Here is a 13,391-nt window from a genome sequence, read left to right as displayed (position 1 = left end):
ATGTATGCTATGACAGATAAATAGGTTTGTTTTTAATAATTAGGCCTCATGTTGTTAACCAGAGAGTACTACTATTAAGCGGAGACAATACTAGGGTGATACTAAATTAAAGTGATACATTTTCTCCATGATTTAGCCACATCAGCTAAAGATGAGGAGAAAAATTAAGAATCCTTTATATAAAGGATCTAGCTAAGCAAAGTCAAGACTATAAAGTTTTAACTACCTCTGCATATGCCTTTAAAATACCAGGTAACATTTTATTAAGGTAGGGAAAAAACAGGTCTATTGTATGTTATAACACTATGTTAGTATTAATATATTACTTATTATAATAAATAATATCATAACCCACATCCCAAACCAGACAAGCCATTTCTATTGGCAAATCCAGCACTGAAACATGGGCCCCAGTGGAGACAGACAAAAGAAAAATGTGAGGAGAGATCATGACAACTGTGACAGAAACTGGTGGTTGTCTGTTCCAGTATCAGCCCCGCCCCCTTTAACATCCTAGAGGTTTAGCCGGATGCAAGGCCACTTTCAGCAAAGATAAAAATTCCCAGTCTTCCTTGAGCTGGGTGTGGCCATCTGCCTAAGCCTTGGCCTGTGGGACATGAATGGAAGTGGCAGTTTGTGGGACATTTCCTTGAGACAAATGGCAAGTACCTTCCTCTATTCCCTGCCTGGAACATGGTTTCAATGACAGGAGCTCCACCTTGTACCTGAAGGCCGAGGCTGTACCCTAGGATGACACAGTGAGAAGCTAGAAGCAGCCAGGATCCCAGGTGACTACAGGGGCTCCATAGAAAACCTGAATTATCCTCCTCCGGCCTTTTATGTGACAGGAAAATAAATTTAAATCCTGTGTGAGCCCCTGTTACTTTGGGTCTCTGTTACTCACATTAGTTAGGTCACAATCCAGCTGATATACCATATAAGAACCCCACTTTTTGTGGAAAAAAAATATGGATGAAAAGAATGGAAGATCAAATAGAGAAGATGGTAAGACAGACACAAAGACAATTGTCAAATTTTCAGACTAAGTAGCATCACAAATAGAATAAGAAGGAAGACATATTGACAATAATACAGTAAAAGCGTTGCTAATTGGAGTCTTCTTTCAGTGTTGTCTGAAAAGGAGATGGGCACGCCTAGAGTGGGAAGACAAGGTGAAGACCTGCGAGCCCCTGCCATTGAAACAAACTGGGCTCTCCTGCCAGCCCTGTTTGAATTAGTCACCAAACAAGTAACCATTGGGGCCTAATCAAGGTCATAAGTTTCTGAGATAAGAGGGTAATAAGTGAAGGTAAAGTTTAAGGTATTAATCATTCAATAAATCATTATTGAGTCACCATCGACAGGTTCTTCTTCCCAATAAGTAGTTTACTTTTATATTTCCTGAGATTTTCTGGGATGATAGTAAGCAATGTTAGATAATACACTATTCTTAAGTATCTAGTCCTGGTTTTTTCCTCTGGGAAAAGGATGCTTTGATCATTAAGACCAGGGGCCCATTAAGTGGGAAAGCCACTGATGGGTTCCTCCAAGACAGCCAACAACAAACAAGGCCCTCTGCATGTGATAAATGAGGGAATGGATCCAGGGAGGCCCCTTCCTGGTGCCCCTGAAGAGAGGAGATCTGTGTCTCAGAACTGCCCAGTTTTTCCACCTGTGGCCCTCTGACTAAGCCCATTCCTACCGCTCTTTCCGTTGGCTAGCTTCCTCCCAAGTGTGTCGCTCACTTCTTCCTTCCATCCCTTTCTCTCTGTTCCAGCTGTTCCAACACCCCCAAGATCCAGATTTCCACTTAGTCACCTCCAAGTGAGTCATCCGGGCTCTGGGGCTTCTGTGCAGGGCCAAGACCAGGGTAAAGCAAGTGAGGCACAAGGCCAGTGTCTGAGGCGGCATCACCCTCAGGGTCTTGCAAGAGAGTGAATGCCTCCTTAATTCTGTACCCGAGGTGCCTCACTCCCATCATGATGTCTCTAGTTCAGAGACATCCTTTGTTTGACATTTGGTGGAATTCCTCTTGGGCCACTAGAATTAGCAGCATATAGACAATGATAGCTGTTTGTGTTCTCTTTTTGTTTTGTTTTGCATTCTGAAATTTTATCTTTGGGACTTACAACTGGTTTAAAAATAAAGTTCTGTGACTGAAAATTATACTTAAAAGAAGTCCTTTGAGCTACCTTGGATCCAAGGCAATCTGAAGTCTGCCTATTCATCTTTTCCTGCGTTCCTCTGCATGAGTATCTATCTATGTTGAGGGGCCCCAAGTCCATCCTCAGGTTTGATGGTTCGCTGGCAGAACTCAGCAAACAGAAAGCTGTAATATTTACAGCTCTGTTTTATTACCGTGAAAGGACGCAGATTAAAATCAGCAAAGGGTAAAGGCACATGGGGTGGTGTCCAAGGGAAACCAGACTCAAGCTTCCAGTTGTCTGTTCCCAGAAGAATCACATGGACAGTGCTTCATTCTCCCCGCGACAATGTGTGACAACACGTACAACGTGTTACCAACCGGGGACACTCAGCCAAGCCTTGGAGTTGAGGATTTTTATTGGGGGTTCAATCATGTAAGCATGGAGTGCCCTTGTGACTGACCTCAGCTATTCAGTCTCCAGCCCAGAAATGAAACTGATAGAGTGTGGTCTAAAGCCTCTATGCATACAAAGACAGGTGTTCACCATGTACATTGTTAGCATGAACTATCTGGTGGGGACCAAGGCCTCAGGTACACAAAGATATTCTTATCAGGCCGAATATTCCAAGGGCTCAGAGTTTATCTCCCAGAAGCTGGTCAAAAGCCACTCCTGAAAATCTTTGGAATATGCAAGGCTTGGGCAGCCCAGGCCTACCAAGGTATCCCTTTACCTTTATAATAAAGCCATAAAAATAATAAACAAACAATAATAGAAGTAAACTACCTTTGTAACAAAGCACCATTACCTGAGCTATCTTCTGAAGACCTCCACTCCTTGCATGAAAACAGTCCAACCAAAGCATATTTCTAACAGCAATGGGTCTAGCATGGTGGGCACTCAATAAATGAGAGAATGGATCTAGGGAGGCCCCTTCCTGGTGCCCCTCAAGAGAGGAGACCTGTGTCTCAGAACTGCCCAGTTTTCCCACCTGTGGCCCTCTGACTAAGCCCATTCCTACAGTTCTTTCCGTTGGCTAGCTTCCTCCCAAGTGTTTCCCTCACTTCTTCCTTCCACCCCTTTCTCTCTGTTCCAGCTGTTCCAATGCCCCCAAGATCTAGACTTCCATTGAGTCGCCTCCAAGTGAGCCATCCGGGCTCTGGGGCTTCTGTCCAGGGCCAAGATTAGGATGAGGCAAGTGAGGCACAAGGCCAGTGTCTGAGGCGACATCACCCTCAGGGTCATGCAAGAGAGTGAGTGCCTCCTTAAATTCTGTACCCCAGGCGCCTCACTCTCATCTTGGCCCTGTGTTCCATCTTGAAACAGTCTGCATGGGAACTCATATCCTTTAGTTTTGTGTGTGTCAGGGGGGAATGGGGGCCAAGTCCTGGGACACAGAGTCAAGCATAAATTCAAGTGAGCATAAATGTGTCTTCACACCCTCCTCTTTAGTATGCACCATCCTAAAGGGTAATTCAATTAACTTTAAGTGCCATAAAATAACTGAAGTGGGTCCTCATGGTCAGCATCCGCTTTCCTCATTTTTAACAGGACCCCTTCACCGCTCAAACCTTTCAGGGGCATGAGAGCTCTTTTGCCACAGCATCTCAGAATCTTTATAAACTACATCTGGGTGATAGAAAACTGGCCAGTACCCTCCACTTTCGAGCTACCTTGCATTTCCCTGACTCTGGGTAGAAAATGAGTATAAGAGATTTTAGGAGCTCTGACCTTTATCCACAAAGTCATTCGAGCTGCTTACATAGCATGACAAGTCAGATTGCATCCATTAATTTCCAAGAATTGCATCCACTGCTTTTCGATCTAATGTGGCACTTCTGATGATATATAAGGAGGAACTGTAGAAAAACTATCCTCCAGGTTTACCATTTGATCAATTATTCACATAAGAAACATATGAACCTGGCAGATGCATAGTTAGCAGCTTTGCATCATAAAATACACAGATACATGAGCACTGCTCAAGTTTTTATCATCTCTTTACTCACAAAGTAGATTCTCAGGTACAAATCTGTCTGAAGGTGTCCTCACTTCATTACATGCATAGCATTCCTCCCTGAAATGAGTTCGTGGATGTTGTAAAGCTTGACCTAGGCCAGAGAGCGATTCCACATTTAGTACTTTCAAACAGTTTCTCTCCGGTATGAATTCTCTGGAGTTGAATAAGGTGTAAACTATAATTGAAGGCCTTCCAGCACTTACAACACGCCCAGGGTTTCTGTCCAGAATGAATCCTTTGATGTTGAACAAGACTCAAGCTCTGATTAAAGGTTTTTACCACATTCAATAAATTATGGGGTTTCTTTCATGAGTAGACACAGTGACGTAGAATACGATGTGGGCTCTGAGGAAAAGCTTTCCTGCAGTCATGACATTCAAAAGAGTTCTCTTCTAACATGAAGTCTCTGCACTGATAAGGCTGAATTATGTCTAAATGTTTTCCCACATGCCTACATTCAGAGAGTTTTTTCCAGTGTGAATTCACTGACGTTCAAGGAGGCCTAAGCTGTAGCTGAAGGCTCTTCCACACTCAGTGCACTCCCGGGGGTTTCTCCCAAATGAATTTTCTGGTGTTGAACAATGTGTGAACTCCTCCAGAAAGTTTTCTCACACTCATTACATTCCAGTGGCATTTCTCCACTGTGAATTCTCTGAGGTTGAACAAGTCAAAATGGCCACCTAAAAAGTTTTCCCACATTCCTTATGTTCATGACATTTTTTTCCACCATGAATTCAATAATACCTAATGAGTTCTGATTTCCCTTTGAAAACCTTCTGGGATTAATTATGTTTATATGATTTTTCTTCTATGTGAATTATCTAGTAGGGAACATGGCATAATTTTGGGGGACCACACATGTCACATTTTCACCTAGCTCATTAGTAAAGATCAAAAAAATTGATAAAATTTTGTTGGGGGTGGGGGAATAATCACTTGTTCATTACTGGAGGGATGCAAATCAGTATAAATTCTAGGAAGAACAAATTTTTCCAAATGAAAAATGCATGTACCTTTTGACTGAGCAATTCCATTTCTAAGAATGTATTCTACAGATTGACTTTGTGTGTAAAATTACTAGTGTACAAGTTCATAATATTGTTGTGTTTTAATTTAATGTTGTATTTGGCACAACATTCTTCATAAGAGCAAATGGTTCGAAACAGTCTAAATGAATCCATAGGGAAGTGATTCCATAAATTATGATATATCCATAAAATGAGAAACCTTGCAGCCACGACAAAGAATGAAGAAGCTTTTTATATACCAATATGGAACTATCTCAAAAATATAAACAAGGTTCAAGTGAGAAAAGAATCTCTGAGATTCAGGATATTTCAGTAGAAAACACCAAAACTGAAAATCAAAGCGAGCCACAAAAAAAAAAAAAAAAAAAAGGAAAAGAATATCCAAGAACTGTGGGACAACCACAAAAGGTATAAAATATGTGTTATAGGAATATCAGAAGGAAAAGAAGCACAAGAATTATTTGAAACAATAATAACTGAGAATTTTCCCAAATTAACGTCAGACACCAAACCACAGATCCAGGAAACTGGAAGAACATCAAACAAGATAAATGCAAACCCCACCCCTCAAAATAAAAACCTACACTTAGGACATCATTTTCAAACTACGGAAAGTCAAAGATAAAAAAAAGAAGCCAGAGAGAAAAAAATACCTTACCTACAGAGGATCAAAGATAAGAATTAAACCCAATTGCTCTTCAGAAACCATGGCAGAAAGAAGAGAACAGAGTGAAATATTTAAAGTGTTGAAGAAAAATCCTCACAGATGTAGAATTCTGTATCCTGCAAAACTATTCTTCAAACGTGAAGGAAAAATACAGACTTTCTCAAACAAACAAAACCTGAAGGAATTTGTTGCCAGTAGGCCTGCCTGCCTTGCAAGAAATATTCAAAGAAGTTCTTTAGAGAGAAGGAAAATAATATAGCTCAGAAACTTGAATCTACAGAGTACCAAAGAAGGAATAAGTGAGGATAAAATAAAACCTTTTCTTATTCTTATTCTTACTTGACCTAATAGATAACAGTTTGTTCAAAAGAATAACAGCAACAATGCATTTGACTATGTATGTTTATATATGTGTGTATGTGTATATACATATGTATGTGTGTGTATACTACATGCTTATACATAAGCGAAATGAATAACGGTAATAATACAAGGGATGGGAGGGAGGAATGAGGATTATTTCGTTATTACAAGGTATTTACACTACCCATGAAGCAGCATAGTGTTTTTGAAGGTGGACTTCGATTAGTTGTAAATGTATATTGCAACTCTAGGGCAAACTCTAAGGCAACCACTAAAAAAGGTTAAGAAAAAGAAGTATAACTGATATGCAAAGAAAAGAGAGAAAACAAAATCATATAAAATGCCTAATTAAAACCACAAAAGGTAGAAAAAGAGTGGAAGACAGAAATAGGAACAAATAACAAGAGTAACAAATAGAAAACAGTAATAAATATGGTGGTATTAATCTAATTATAGCAATAATCACTTAGGACATCAATGGTCTAAATGAACCAATTAAAAGAAAGCCATTGTCAGAGTGGATAAAAAATAAGATCCAACTATAGTTGTCTAAAAGAAATCCACTTTAAATATAAAGACACACATAGATTAAAAGTAAAGGGATAGAGAAAGATACTAGATGCTAACACTAATCAGAAGAAAGCAAAAGTAGCTATATTAATTTCAGACAGAGCATACATCAAAGCAGGGAAAGTTATCAGGGATAAAAAGGGGTATTATATAATGATAAAAAAGACAATTCTCCAAGAAGACATAACAATCCTAATGTGTATGCTTCTAACAACAGAACATCAAAATACATGAGGCAAAAAATACCCGGCAGAACTGCAAGAAGGTAGATGAGTCCACTCTTATAGGTGGACACTTTAACATTCCCCTATCAGAAATTAACAGATCCAACTGGACTGCTATCACCATGTACCAAAATTAATTGAAAATGGATCAAAGACTTAAGCATAAGATCTGAAACAATCAACTGCATAGAAGAAAACATAGGTACTAAACTTATGGATCTTGGGTTCAAAGAGCATTTTATGAATATGACTCCAAAGGCAAGGGAAGTAAAAGCAAAAATAAATGAATGGGACTATATCAAACTTAAAAGCTTCTGCACAGCAAAAGAAACCATCGACAAAATAAAGAGGCAACCAACTGAATAGGAGAAGATTTTTGCAAACAGTGCCTCCGATAAGGGGCTAATATCCAAAATATATAAGGAACTCATGCAACTCAACAACAAAAAAACAAACAACCCAATTGAAAAATGGGCAGAGGACCTAAAGAGACATTTCTCCAAAGGGGACATACAAATGGCAAATACACATGAAAAAATGTTCAACATCACTAATCATCAGAGAAATGCAAATAAAAACCACAATGAGATATCACCGCACCCGTCAGAATGGCTATCATCAACAAGACAAATAGTAACAAGTGTTGGAGAGGCTGTGGAGAAAAAGGAACCCTCATACACTGTTGGTGGGAATGCAGATTGGTGCAGCCGTTATGGAAGGCAGTGTGGAGGTTCCTCAAAAAATTACGAATGGAATTACCATATGGCACAGCAATCCCTCTCCTGGGTATCTACCCAAAAAATCTGAAAACGTTTATACATAAAGACACGTGTGCTCCAATGTTCATTGCAGCTTTGTTTACGGTGGCCAAGACATGGAAACAACCAAAATATCCTTCGATAGATGAATGGATAAAGAAGTTGTGGTATATATACACAATGGAATACTATTCAGCGGTAAGAAAAGATAATATAGGAACATTTGTGACAACATGGATGGATCTTGAGATTATAATGCTAAGCGAAATAAGTCAGACAGAAAAAGCAGAGAACCATATGATTTCACTGATATGTGGTATATAAACCAAAAACAACAAAAGAATAAGACAAGCAAATGAGAAACAAAAACTCACAGACACAGACAATAGTTTAGTGGTTACCAGAGGGTAAGCGGGAAGAGGGGTGGTAGATGAAGGTAAAGGGGATCAAATATATGGTGATGAAAGGAGAACTGACTCTAGGTGGAGAACACACGATGTGATTTATAGAGGATGTTATACAGAATTGTATACCTGAAATTTATGTAACTTTACTAACAATTGTCATCCCAATAAACTTTAATTAAAAAAAAAAAAGAAATTAACAGATCCAGCAGGCAGAAAATCAGTAAGGACCTATTGACTTCAACAACACCATTAATCAACTGGATATAATAAACATTTACAGACTACTTCACCCAACAACAGCAGAATACACATTCTTCTCAAGTTCACATGGAACAATCACCAAGATAGATCACTTTCTGGCCATAAAATACACCTTAACAAATTTAAAATAATAGAAATCATGCAATGTTTGCTGTCAGATCACAATAAACGTAAACTAGAAATCAATAACACAAAGATAAGTGGAAAATCCCAAAATACATGGAGATTAAACAAGAATTCTAAACAACACATGATTCAAAGAAAAAATCTCAAGAAAATTTTAAAAAATATTTTGAACTAAATGAAAATTAAAACACAACTTATCAAAATTTCTGGGATTCAGTGAAAGTAGTGCTTTGAGGAAATTTATAGTATTAAATGAGGAAAGAGTGAAGACAAGGAATATATAAAATGGAGTCACTTTAACCAAGCCACTAAAATTATTAACATTATGAAAGTTTGAGGCATGAGGAAAGACTCCATTCTTGTTCTAACTAGCCTGGGAAATTAAATTTTTTTTTTAACTTTCCAGTCCAACATCAATGCCTGCATAAACATCTGGACATATAACAAACTTCCAGATAACCCTCTGATTACGCCCTGAAGGACTCACATATCCAGACAACCTGACATCCCCACCAATCTTGACCAGACATCCTGGAGCCCATCTTTTGGACCACTTGACTTTGATCATCCAGACCACCTGACATCTGACTGATAACCATCATAGATCAATCCTAGGGCTAAGAATACAGGACTGATAATTCTCAAGAATGTTCTTTTGGGCCGGCCCGGTGACTCAGGTGGTTGCGGTTCAATTCCCACATGGGCCAGTGAGCTGTGCCCTCTACAATTAAGATTGTGAAAAACAGTTCTACCTGGAGCTAGGCTGCCATGAGCAGCCGGAGTTTGGTGTAAGCTGCCACGGGCTGCAGAGTGCTATCATGTGTCGCCGAGAGCAGCCTGCGGGCCAGCGTGAGTGGCTGGCAGCCATGCTGAGCAGGCGGCAGCCTGCGGTGAGCTGCCGACCAAAGATCGGCGACCAACTACCTGGGGCGGGGGGCGGGAATGCAAGGCTCATAATACCAGCATGGGCCAGGGAGCTGTGTCCTGCACAACTAGACTGAGAAACAACGGCTTGAACCAGAGTGGAGTGGGGGGCAGAGGGGTGGAAGAACGGGGAAGAAAAGAAAAAAGAACGTCCTTTTTACCATAAAAACTGTTAACTTATCTTTCTTCTTTGGAACACTTCTACGTTTTTGCCTAGCTATGTTCCCAGTGGCAGGCAAACTGTAAGAACCTTGAATAAATCTTTATTATTTATTTCTAGAAAATCCTCCAGACTCTTTTTTAATTCATTCGACAAAAGCATATTTTAGAAAAGAAGAAAGATCTAAAATCAATCATCCAAGCTTCTACCTTAGGAAACTACAAAAAGAAGAGCTAATTAAATCCAAAATAAGCAGAAGAAAATAAATGATAAAACTTAGAGCAGAAATCAATGAGATCAAAAACAGAAAATTGGTAGAGAAAATCAATGAAATCAAAAGCAGCATTTTTGTTTCCAGTCTTAATGCATTGGCCAGAACTTTAGAAAATCACCTTAAATAATAATATGACACCAAGCCTATCTGGATGCCAGGAGAAAACCTAAGAAAATACAAAAACCCACTGTTAGATAGAAGAGATTGTTTTTTGGTTTTTTTCATAAGAAACAAATTTGTGAACCCAAACAGGAAAGAACAGTAAAGAAAACACAGACCAAAAAACAAAAACAAAAAACCTGAGCAAAATCTGACTGGAATGAACTAGTATCAAATCAAAAGATGCCTTTCAAAGTGGAGGGGAGTAAAGCACCTATTAGCACCAAGAAGCTGAAGAAGGAGCCCTTCCCCTGCAGAGCTCAGGGGTGGTGGGGTCTGGAGCTCTAACTCCTCTGAGACCCAGGGACCCACACTGCCCTGGAGGGTCAGAGAGGTGGCCTCCTTCTCCTGTGGGCTGCTCTAGCCACGGGAGGAACCTGCGGATTACCCAAGACAGAGGCCAATCTTTTCTAGGCTTCAGACTGGATGGTGAGCTGGAGGAGCAGTGAGGAGCCTCTTTGCCCCCAGAGGATTGGGGTCCGCACAGGATGGGTCACCCAGTGTAAGCTCATATTACAGTGAGGTATCCTTAAGGCCTGAAATTCAATCATTCTTTTTTTTTTTTAATTTTTTTTCCCCTCCCCAACTCCCCCCTTCCCCCACCCCACTCCGGTTCAAGGCATCGTTCTCAGTCTAGTTGTGGAGGACACAGCTCCCTGGCCCACGTTAGTATTATGAGCCTTGCGCTCTACCTGGCTGAGCCAGTCGGTCGCCAGCTGGTCGCCAGCTGCTCACCAGCCGCTCACCGCAGCACACGGCAGCTCAGCTCCAGGTCTAGCCGTTGTTCTCAATCTAGCTGTAGAGGGCACAGCTTACTAGCCCATGTGGGAATCGAACCCGTGACCTCGGTGTTAGGAGCACAGCTCTCCAACCACCTGAGCCACCCGGCCGCCCCAATCATTCATTTTTTTAAATGCAGCAAATTTTTTCTCAATTTCAGCCACTATGATCTTCTTGCCATTCCTGGATCGTATCAGACGCACTCCTACCTCAGGACCTTTGCACATCCTATTCCCACTTCCTAGAATCTCTTCCTCCAGAGGTCATATGGCTAACTCTGTCACCCCTTTTATGTTTAACTCAAGAGTCTGGACACATATAATATTTCAACATCCTACCTCCCTCCATTCACACACTTTATGTTGACCTTTCCTGCTTTCTTTTTTTCTTAATAAGTATCATTATCTAAGATAAGTTATATTTTATTTACTTATCTTAGTTATTGCCTTGTTTCCTCCCCCCAGAATGTAAGCTCCATGAAGGCAAGGATTATCATCTTTTATTTTTTTTTTTCACTTCTTTAGCCCCAAAACCTAGAAGCACACTATAAAGATACCTACAAATATAAATGAGTGATTGCCTGCAGTGATGTGCAGGACTGTGGGGAAGATACAAAGAGGTGCAAGATGTCATCCTTCCCTAAGAGGAGTTACACACTACTGTGTTTCCCCAAAAATAAGACCTAACCGACAATCAGCTCTACTGTGTCTTTTGGAGCAAAAATTAATATAAGACTCGGTCTGACTTTAGTATAATATAAGACCGGGTCTTGTATAATATAATATAATATAATTAATATATAATATAATATAATATAATATAATATAATATAATATAATATAATATAATATAGCATAATAATGTAATATAATATAATACTAGGTTTTGTATTAAGTTTTGCTCCAAAAGACACATTAGAGGTGATTGTCCGGCTAGGTCTTATTTTTGGGGAAACAGGTTAGGTGAAGTCAAGAGACATAGGAGCACACATGTCAAACGAACATGCCATCAAGTACCAAGCTGAGTGCACCAAAAGTAAATACTGTAAGAAGGAAGAGATCATTGCCAGCTGAGCAAGTGGGAGCTGGAGAATATCTGTTGAATGAATAAGCCGTCAGGGCTTGCTGGCTATAGCCATGGCCACGTAAAAGAAGCAAGAAGTCAAAAATGACACTGGGACTTGAGCCAGGAAGGCCACAGGTGAGAGCTGGGTTGGAGAAGGTGAGTACAATTTGGGGCATGTTGACATAAGACATGCGTCCCTGGCTCTTGCATCCACTTCCCAATGTAGACTCACAAATAGAGCCAAAGTGCTCCCAAGGTACTTGTGGGAGTCCCCAAAGGAGGTCTTACATGTACCAACGAATAAGGTGGTCATCCGTGGACTGACACCAAATGTTTTCTGCATTTCTTCTTGTTCAAGACTCCTTCCACTGGGTACCAAAATATCAGCTATTATTCTTCTGTTACATGCTTCAAACCTTTTTAAAGCTATAAAGAAACTGTTATTAGAGAGTTATAAAATATTAATACCGCTAGAGACTTTAACAATCAGCTAGTCCAAGCCTCTCTCTTAGCAGTTGCACAAAATACTGGAGCTCTGCTCATGGCTCAGTTTAGTGCCCAAGCCAAGACCAGAGCCCAGAGCCAGGACTAGACGCCTGGCCTCCTCTGGTCCCTATGTCCTCTCCAGAGTTCGCTTAACTATATCCATCGTTCTGCTGTACTTTTTTCACTTGACTCGTAGATAGTTATTTTACATTTATGTATTGAAGCCTGTTTTTGAATGCTGGCCCAAGGAGTATTCTCCTGCACTGATGGGAGGGCAAATTAGGAGCACCATGTGGGAAACAAATTTGAAACTCTGTCTCAGGAGCCTTAAACATGTCTATACCCTTTCACCCCATAATTCTATTTCTGGGAATTTATCCAAAAAAAGGGGGGGGGCAAAATTTGAAAACCTTTATAAAATGGGACCCTTGTTGTTTTTACCTACCCGGTGTTTCTTTTCCTCCTTTTCTGGTAACTGAATTCCTCTTCCATCTACCAATTTATGCCAGCAGGGTTTCATACTTGCATTGAATTCTGACCAACCAAAATACTTGTAAAATATTTTTTCCTTTTCACACTTGACAAATGGGATCCCACTGATGTTTTCATTTGCCTTTTTTTGATATGTAGTCAGAGAGTACTTTTTCCATATGCTTATTGACTAGTGTATTTCCTAAGAATATTTACTTATTGAAAAATCCTTCCACGCTCCCCCTCCCACTATCTTGTAATATGACCCTTACATATCATCTCACACTACTAGGGTATGTCTCTTAATTATCTCTTTTATAAGCATCTCTGTGCTTGCAGGAGTACATTCTGAGCTGAATCTTGACGTTGAGAATTTCCACAAACAAGAATGGGGAGAGGATAGCCCGTCTAGTCGGCAGGCACTGCGTGGACAGGCTGTTGACAAAGGGGTCTGTTGTGTGATAACTTCCCCAACCTTTTTATTCTTTTTTAAAATTAATTGAT

Source organism: Rhinolophus sinicus, chromosome 12, assembly GCF_057876585.1.
Source record: "Rhinolophus sinicus isolate RSI-liver-muscle chromosome 12, RSI-T2T, whole genome shotgun sequence".
Lineage (NCBI taxonomy): Eukaryota > Metazoa > Chordata > Mammalia > Chiroptera > Rhinolophidae > Rhinolophus > Rhinolophus sinicus.
Note: the sequence above shows the minus strand (reverse complement) of the source record.